Raw genomic sequence first — 9,396 nt, forward strand, 5'->3', positions numbered from 1 at the left:
TATAGCCTGTGTCTGCAGCCCCACCTTGTTCCCATGATCTCACAAGTGTTGGGATGGGTGGCCAGCTCTCTGAACACCCCGGGTACTGTAAGACACACTGCGTGGCTGCAGGTGTCTGCAGGTTCACTTGGGCCACTTTGAGCACCTTCCACTCAGCTTTCGCACACAGTGGATGTGAGGTGTAAGCATTGGTCCCGTTTTACAGGTGGGGAAACAGGTACAGAGAAACTTAAGTTATCCAGGTGCAAGTGGCTGAGCCCTTGAAATCACCACATAGCTAAGACCTCATCATTGAGGCATTTTTCCAGTGTGCTGGCCTAAAAATAAAACAAGAGGACGTTCCTGCAGCGTTTTGGGAGAACTGGGAAGCAAGTTTGATCCCTGTCCCAGCACAGCGGGTTAAGGATCCAGCATTGCCACAGCTGCAGCTTAGGTTGCAGCTGTGGCTGGGATCTGATCCCTGGCCCGGGAACTCCGTATGCCAAGGGCAACCAAAGAAATAAAACAAGAAGTTCTGACTTTCCAGAGGACACAGAAGGCAGGTGGGCTTGGCTGACATATTTGCTTGCCAAGAGCTGGCAGTTTCAGAGGCAGGAGTCCTCTAAGAGCACCTAGTCTAAGATCACACAGCCTGTGCTTAAGTCCTAACTTTGCCACTTGTGAGCCAGTCTTTGTCTCTTTTTTTCCTTTTTTTTTGGGGGGGGGGCCACTGCAGCATATGGAGTTCCCGAACCAGAGATCAGATCTGAGCCACAGTTGCAGCCTACACTGCAGCTGTGACAATGCCAGATCCTTTAACCCGTGCCAGGCCAGGGATTGCGTCCTGGCACTGCAAATGCCACCGATCCCATTGCCCACAGCAGGAACGCCCTCTTCTCTTTATCTGTAAAATAGGGGAAACGGTACCTACCTCACAGGGTGGTTTTAAAGAGAGTAAATGGAAAACTCTTTGCCCAGCACTTGGTGCAGATTAGATGATCAATGAATGTTGTCGGGCTGAGAGCAGCACCCATTCAACAGCCACGGACGGAGGACTCCTGCATCCTGCAGGCCAGCCCTGTGCAGAGGCCCCAGCTCCTTCTCGCTCCTGAGGACAGTTGACAAGATAAGGTACTTCAGCCACACATTGTTGCCTTCTGGGGAGAATGGTAGAAGAACAGGTATTTTACCCTTAGACATTGTGACTTAACGACAAGTCGATCTGGAGTGAGTTCATTCAACCCCACAAACTTCCCTGGGATCCTGCCATGTGTCAAGGGGCACTGGGCCTCTGTGCTAGGGGTACAGCGGTGAGCAGGACTGGCAAGGCCCCTGCCTGGGTGGGGATTAAATTCTGGGGAGGCAGAGTAGACAAAGTTGTAGTCTCAGCTGACAGTTGTGCTAGGGAAGGAATAAAACCAGGAGTTCCCAGCGTGGCTTAGGGGGTGAAGAACCCAACTAGCATCCATGAGGACGTGGGTTCGATCCCTGGCCTCGCTCAGTGTGAAGGATCTAGCTTTGCTGTGAGCTGTGGTGTGGGTCACAGACGTGGCTGTGGCTGTGGTGCAGGCCGGTGACTACAGTTCCGGGATTCAACCCCTAGTCCTGGAACTTCCACACGCCGTGGATGCGGCCCTAAAAAGGAAAATAAAATAAAATGAAACCAGGTGGCAGCATATTTGTGTGTATGTGGGGGGAAGGGAAGAAGGAGGTTGGGGAAATCTTGTGTGACAAGATGTTTAATCTGAGACCTAAGTGACAAAGCACAAATCTGAGGGGAGAGCATTTGGGCAGAAGGAGCAGCAAGTCAAAGGACTGGAGGGGCCGCACTGTGCTTCAGCTGAGCACAGATGGGGTGGTGAAATGCGGTCTACACTAGAGGGGCCAGTGTGCCAGACAGCGCAGGGCCTGTGGGTCAAAGAGGGATGTAGTTGATTTGCACTGTTGAGAACAGACGGGGGGCCAGGGTGGGGGGTGACGATGAGGTGGGTGGGTGGCAGGAGAAAACCAGGGAGGAGGACAATGCGGTTGTTTGGCAAGAGGTGAGGTGTACTGTGCACCTGCCATGTGCCCAGAGCTGTGAAGAAGCCCCAGAAATCGGGGTGGTCCCAGCCTCCCAGGAGCCTAGAGCACCTGGAGGAATGGAGCAGTCCCTGTGACACATGCAGAGGCAAGAAATAGGGGACTGCAGAGCCACCGTCAGCCACTTGCCCTGCTTCTAAGAACTTTACACCAGCTTTATCCGTGGTGTGCTTAGATTTCTTCGTTTTTTCCAAAATGAAATATTTTAGGTTATAGGAATGCAAAGATAATATATGTTTAGAAAACGTAAGTAACCGATAAAATACAAAGATGAGAGGAAAAAAAAGTCACCTAAAAGTCCATCATCCGAAGATACGTTAAGATTTAGTGAACGTCCTTGCAGAGGCTTCTGTGGGTTCACACATGCTAGACACACTGTGTTGTCCCTGGCTTTGTTCTCTTGACAAGGCGTGAAGATTTTGGGGTCCCAGCAAGGTGGAAGGAGAACCATGGAGGAGGGCTGTGTGGTGGTGGTGGTGGGAGGGACAGAGGAAATTCCAAGGAGAGAGCATTCCAGCAAAGTTACCCAGAGCCTGAAGGAGCTGTTAGGTAAGAGTAAGATGCTTATCACAGATGTGTGTCTGGAGGTGGGGCCTGCTCTGGAGTGGAACGATGGCATAGAAGGATTCCTTCCCCGGGCTGGCAGGTTGGACCAGGAGACCCAAGTCTCCTCACTCTCAGGTAGGGACCCTGGCCTGAGGGCAGGCAAAGAACCGAGTAGGCATCTGGCACATCACTGAATGTGAGCTCTTGACCGCGAAGCCTGGCTGCTTTGGAAGGGACAGAGGTTCTGGGACTGGCCCTGGTCCACGGGTTTGCCCAGGAGCCCAGAGTCCCCTGCAGAGATCTCTCGGTTCCACCTTTTCCCCAAGTAGAGAAAGCCCAGTGAGGTCAAGCTGCAGGGAGAGAGGTGGACACCAGATGGCGCTATGGACTCACACAGCCAAACTGAGCATGTCTTGGGTACCCCAGGTCACGAGCTGTGTCCTGGTCCCGACACATCTCAACTTCTCCGTGACCCCCTGGAGCCTACAAGGCAGCAGCCAAGCTCCTTGCGCCCACTGATCAAGGCTCTTCTCAAACTTGTCCCGGGACCTCTCCAGCCTCACCTCCATCCTCCCCACCCTGAACCCATGTACCTGTATGTGCGGGTCCCTATCACTCCAATTCCCACTTCCAGCCTTGGTTTACCATTTGCTGGACCTGGATCCCTTCTCACCCATCCTCAGAGCAACCCTTACTCAGTGCTAAAGGCCCGGTACCAGCATTTCTTCTACAGAACCTTCCTGACCTCTCCCTAACCAGGCAGAACCCTCCCACCAGCTAGGGCTCTCCAAGGGCAGGGCCTGGCTCTGATTACCTGAGTACCCAGCACAGGGCCTGGCACAGAGCCGGCATCTCTGAGTGAATCAATCTCTGAACCATTTCAGTCCTGGTAGGGCTGACATTTCAGGGGAGGGCAGGTGATAAAAATCCTGAACTTGGACATAGACCAACCTCTATGCCTCAGAGACCTTGATCAAGGCCTTCCCCTCTCTGGGCCTCAGTTTCTGCATCTGAAAGTTTCTAGATCAGATAGCCTCCTCCCAGGGGACCCCCCCCCCCGCCCCCACCTCATCCCCCGAGTGAAGTTCAAAAGGTGAGGAGAAACTTGCCCAAGTTCTTACAATCCTGAGGCTGAGTTCTGATCTGCAGAGAACATCACTAACACCAGAGGTAAAGGTGCTGCTGACCCTGCCCCCCAGCCCCAGGGCGGCAGTGCCATCCCTGTCCCCACTGGCTTTGGCTAAGGGAGCCCCAAGGGGGTGTATGAAAACCCAGCAACAGCCTCCACCCCCTCCACGAACACCATCTCAGCATGCGCCCTTCAGCCACTTTAAACTCAATGGACTTATTGTGAAAACAACATAATAAGCACTGCAGGCATTTTGGAAAATGGAGAAAAACACAGCCAACATCCGCATTCTCTCCAGGCTTCCCCTGCCCCTGAACTGAAATGGCATGCAACCCAGCAACCAGCCCTGACCTGTTCTTTGCAGATACTCTTTAATCACCTCTCCTTCCCTGCACCCCTCATCCTCCCGACAGCCCGGAGAAGCTGGCAGCTGTGGCCCCGTTTATAGCAGTGGAAGAGGCTCAGAGTGGGAGGGGCCTGTCCAAGGTCACCTGGCTTGGGAAGGGCAGCCCTGGGAACTTTCAGTCCTGACTGCACACTGTCTACGAGGCGGCCCCCGGGGCTAGGACTGTCCACCCTCAGAAGGTAACACTCCAGGTAGGAAAAAGAGTGTCAACATCCCCTAGAGTCACTCAACAACATGTGGACACCTGGCCTTCTAACAACAGCTAGGGCTCAGGGGAAAGTGTGGGGAACAGAACTGAATGAGAATCCCGACTGCTGTGACTCTGGGAGAACCTTAACATCTCTGGTGTAGGTACCTACTCCAGAAATTGAGCATGTAAGGTACGCACCTCACGTTGTTCTTACAAAGCAAGTGAACACACAAGGTAAGAGCTACGCTGCCCAAAGCAAACAGTCCCTAACCTCCAAACCTCAGCCGCTGTCCAGCCCAGAAGTGCTCAGGGTCTTCCTTTCTGAGCAGGATCCTGCCAGGCTGGGTCTCAGGCCCCCTGCTTTCGGGCCTGGCTTTCTTTGGTGCTCTGGGAACCATCTCCTGGCCGGACCTCCCAGTCCTGCTCCTCACTCCCCGTGGGGCCTCCCCTGGGCCCCATCTGAGCACCAGTTGCCAAGAATGAGCCCTCCTTCTTAAAGGGACACCTTGATGGCCATAGGGCTACTCCATCTGGTCCTCTTGCATCTGTGTCTCAGGGCAGTTCACTCTCCCTCTCTGAGTTTCAGTCAAATGGGTTGTGGTGAAAATACAAGGAGAGACTGTGAGAGGTACTTATTAGGAAACTGGTTCACTACAGATCCAAGGCACTGGTGCGCTTTTGTCAGGAGGCTTATCTTTGTCTTTGGAAAGGTGGATCCAAACCCAGGAGAAAAACACCTGCTGTGTGGACCCTACCCTACAGCCTCCAGATGCTGGAATGAGGGTGGAGCCCAAGTAACTGCATTTAACCAGTTCCCTAGGAATCCTTTTAATTTAATTTTGTCTTTTTAGCGCCGCAGCCAAGGCACATGGAAGTTCCCAGACTAGGGGTCGAATTGGAGCTACAGGTGCTGGCTTACACCACAACCACATCAACGCCAGGTACTGAGCCTCGTCTGTGACCTACACCACAGCTCATGGCAACACCGGACCCTTGACCCACTGAGCAAGGCCAGGGATTGAACCCGCCTCCTCATGGATACCGTCTGGGTTTGTTACTGCTGAGCCACAATGGGAACCCCAGACTAGGGATCTAATCAGAGCTGTAGCCACCAGCCCATGCCACAGCCACAGCCACAGCAACTTGGGATCCGAGCCGCGTCTGCGACCTACACCACAGCTCATGGCAACGCCGGATCCTTAACCCACTGATTGAGGCCAGGGATCAAACCCACAACCTCATCGTTCCTAGCCGGATTTGTTAACTACTGAGCCATGACGGGAACTCCAGCCCTGTCCAGTTTTTAACCTGCTGAGCCACAATGGGAACTCCCTAAAATTTTTTTGGGTACTTTGTCCATAGATTTTTTTTTCACTAATTTTGATCTTTAAAAAATATATTTTGGAGGAGTTTCCATTGGGACCCAGCGGAAATGAATCTGACTAGCATCCATGACATTCAGGTTTGATCCCTGGCCTTGCTCATTGGTTAAGGATCTGGCGTTGCCTTGAGCTGCGGTGTAGGTTACAGACACTGCTTGGATGCCATGTTGCTGTGACTGTGGTGCAGGTCAGCAGCTGCAGCTCCGATTGGACCCCTAGACGGGGAACTTCCATATGCCGTGGGTATGGCCCTAAAATAAAATATATATATTTTTTATTGGATTTCCCTGGCAATTGAGTGGGTTAAGGATCCTGTGTTGTCACTGCAGTGGCTCAGGTCGCTGCTATGGCTCAGGTTGGATCCCAGGCCAAGGAACTTCCACATGCTATGGAAAACACTAAAATTCTATTTGTTGTTACTGAGGTTTTAGGGGCCCTCTTAAAATTTGTGCCTACAGCAAGTAACTGAGTCCCCCTGACTCAGCCCTGCTGGCCTGTCGGGTGCTCCGTGCAGCCTTAAGCACATCTCTTTCCTTTTTCTTCACCGTGAAGAGACAAGAACACCTCCTAGAGATGCTGCCAGAGTGGATGAAGGTATGTGGTCAGGTGTCCAGTGTGGTGGTTGGCACGTGGTAAGGGTATGACAATGTCAAGTGAAAAAAAAATGCCCAACCTAAAAACAGAAAGTTCAGTTTTATTTGAGGATCTTTCTGAGGACTCTAGCTGGGTAAACAATATCTCAAATAGCTCTGAGAAACTGCTCTGAAGAGGTGAGGGAGAAACCAGCATATGAAAGGTTTTTTCTGGAAAAAAACAGCAAAAGATTATTGTTGATGAAACCAAGAGGAACCCCATGGGGCTCCTGGACACAGATCCACATAACAATATTTCTAAGCTCTTCTGCAGAGCTAAAACCCCCAACAAATCAGAAGACTTTAACTACTTGATGAAGCATTCTTCATTCCAGAGAGACGGTTTACAGTTTGATAACTTTTAGGCCTGATTAAAGGATACCTGATCCTTATCAGCAATGCTGCCCTTGAACCCTTGCTATAAAACTCCTCACAAATCCTCTCAGGTTGGGACACACCGATTTTGAAGGCATGAACCTGCTGTGCCTGCTTTGCCTGGCAAAGCAATAAAGCTCTTCTTTCCTACTTCACCCAAAAGCCTGTCTCCAAGATCCAGTTTTGCATCAGTGCACGAAGGCTGGGTTTCAACAACATTAGTCACACAAAAACAGATATCTCGAGTTAATTATTTTAGTGCTTTTCTGTATATGGGAAGATGCAAGAGTCTGGGCTCATTGAAATTGTTCCTTAAAAATGCATCTTAGGAGTTCCTGTTGTGGCGCTGCAGAAACGAATCCGTCTAGGAACCCTGAGGTTGCAGGTTCAATCCCTGGCCTCGCTCAGTGGGCTATGGATCCCACATTGTTGCGAGCTGTGGTGTAGGTCACAGACGCAACTTGGATCCTGCGTTGCTGTGGCTGTGGTGTAGGTTGGCAGCTGTAGCTCTGATTCAACCCCTAGCCTGGGAACCTCCATATGCCGCCAATGCGGCCCTGAAAAGCAAAAAACAAACAAACAAACAAAAACTCTGCCAATCTCCAATGCATACATAGAATGTTTCCTGTTTTTCTCTATCCTGAATTTCCCTCAGGGCCCACCATGGGGGTGGGCTGCAGGGGTAGATGGCGCCATTCTTCTAGAACTGGAATGCCGGGCAACATTCACGTTCCACAATGATCTCATAGTCTTACTAGATAGGGACTCAATCTTTTATATAAATGAAGATGCAAAGGAAGGCAACCTGTCCAAGTCCGTAGTTATCAGGGACATAACTGTCCTCCATTCTGCCTCCAGTGATCTCCCCAGGGTACCATGGCAACTGAGATGGAAAAACAAACAACCAACCAAAAAGCATTATGCACAACATTGCCACTCACTCATAGGTACGTGGATGTATGTGTCTCTGTAGGATCAGAACTGCCAGAGTTGATCAGAGGCATCAGGGTAAGGATGGTGGATATGGCAAAAATGCCTGCTTACCCAGGCACACTGGCAAACTGGAGGGCAACCCCTGGGAGTACAGAGGGAAGCAGAGGTGGGCCTTTGTCTCTGGCTTCTGGTAGAAGAAACAGACAATCTTTGAGAGGAGAAAGCTATAGCAAATGCAGCATAATACCAACATCCAGGGAGAGCCTGCTATTTTTTTCCATTAGAAAAGTAGGATTGGAGTTCCCATCGTGGCGCAGTGGTTAATGAATCCAACTAGGAACCATGAGGTTGCGGGTTCAATTCCTGGCCTTGCTCAGTGGGTCGAGGATCCAGCGTTGCCATGAGCTGTGGTGTAGGTTGCAGACGTGGCTCAGTTCCTCGTTGCTGTGGCTCTGGCGTAGGCCGGTGGCTACAGCTCCGATTAGACCCCTAGCCTGGGAACCTCCATATGCCATGGGAGGAGCCCTAGAAGAGGCAAAAAGACCAAAAAAAAAAAAAAGAAAGAAAAGAAAAAAAAGAAAAGTAGGATTATGATTTTTTTTTTAAGTAAAAAAATTTTTTTTGTTGTTGTTGCTTTTTAGGGACACTCCAGGATTATGCTTTTTCCATGTTAAATATTCTACAACATAGTTTTTGTTTTTTTTTTTTTTGCTTTCCTTTTTTCTGCTTTTTAGAGCTGCACCTGTGGCATATGGAAATTCCCAGGTTAGGGGTCAAATTGGAGTTGTAGCCGCTGGCCTGTGCCACAGCCATAGCAATGCCAGATCGTAGCCGAATCTGTGAACTACACCAAAGTTCATGGCAATGCTGGATCCTTAACCCACTGAACAAGGCGAGGAATTGAACCTGTGTCTTCATGGATACTAGTTGGGTTTGTTACCTATGAGCCACAACGGGAACGCCTAACAACACAGATTTCCAAGTCCTCACAGCAATTCATCTTACTGATGGATCATAATTTAACTGATCCCCAATTTTTTTTCTTTTTTTCTTTTTCTTTTTTCTTTTTTTTTTTTTTTGGCCCTGCATGCTGAAACTCCCAGGCCAGTGACCAGAGCCACAGCAGTGACAACACCGAATCCTTAACCTACTGAGCCACCAGGGGACTCCATCCTTTTCTTATTTTCTAAATGCTGAATTGCTGGCTCAAAGGATCTGCACATTTTTTGTTTGTTTGTTTGTGTTTTTTTAGGGCCGCACCCACTGGCATATGGAGGTTCCCAGGCTAGGGGTCAAATCAGAGCTACAGCTGCTGACCTAGACCACAGCCACAGCTCCGTGGGATATGAGCTGCATCTGCGACCTATGCCACAGCTCAAGGCAATGCTGGATCCTTAACCCAGTGAGCGAGGCCAGCGGTCAAACCTGAGTCCTCACGGATCCTAGTCGGGTTTGTTAACCGCTGAGCCACGACAGGAACTCCAGGGTCTGCACATTTTTAAGAGTGGACATGCAATAGCTGTTTAATCAGTAACAGTATCAAGCACATTTATACACATTCTTTGGAGAGGGCCTGCTCTGTTGGATCTTTTCTTTCTTTTTCTTTTTAGCACCACATCTGTGGCAAATGGAAGTTCCTAGACTGGGGATTGAATAGGAGCTGCAGCTGCCGGACTAGGCCACAGCCACAGCAACTTGGGATCCAAGTCGCCTCTGCGACCTACACCACAGCTCATGGCAAC

This window comes from Phacochoerus africanus, chromosome 7 (genome assembly GCF_016906955.1).
Source record: "Phacochoerus africanus isolate WHEZ1 chromosome 7, ROS_Pafr_v1, whole genome shotgun sequence".
Lineage (NCBI taxonomy): Eukaryota > Metazoa > Chordata > Mammalia > Artiodactyla > Suidae > Phacochoerus > Phacochoerus africanus.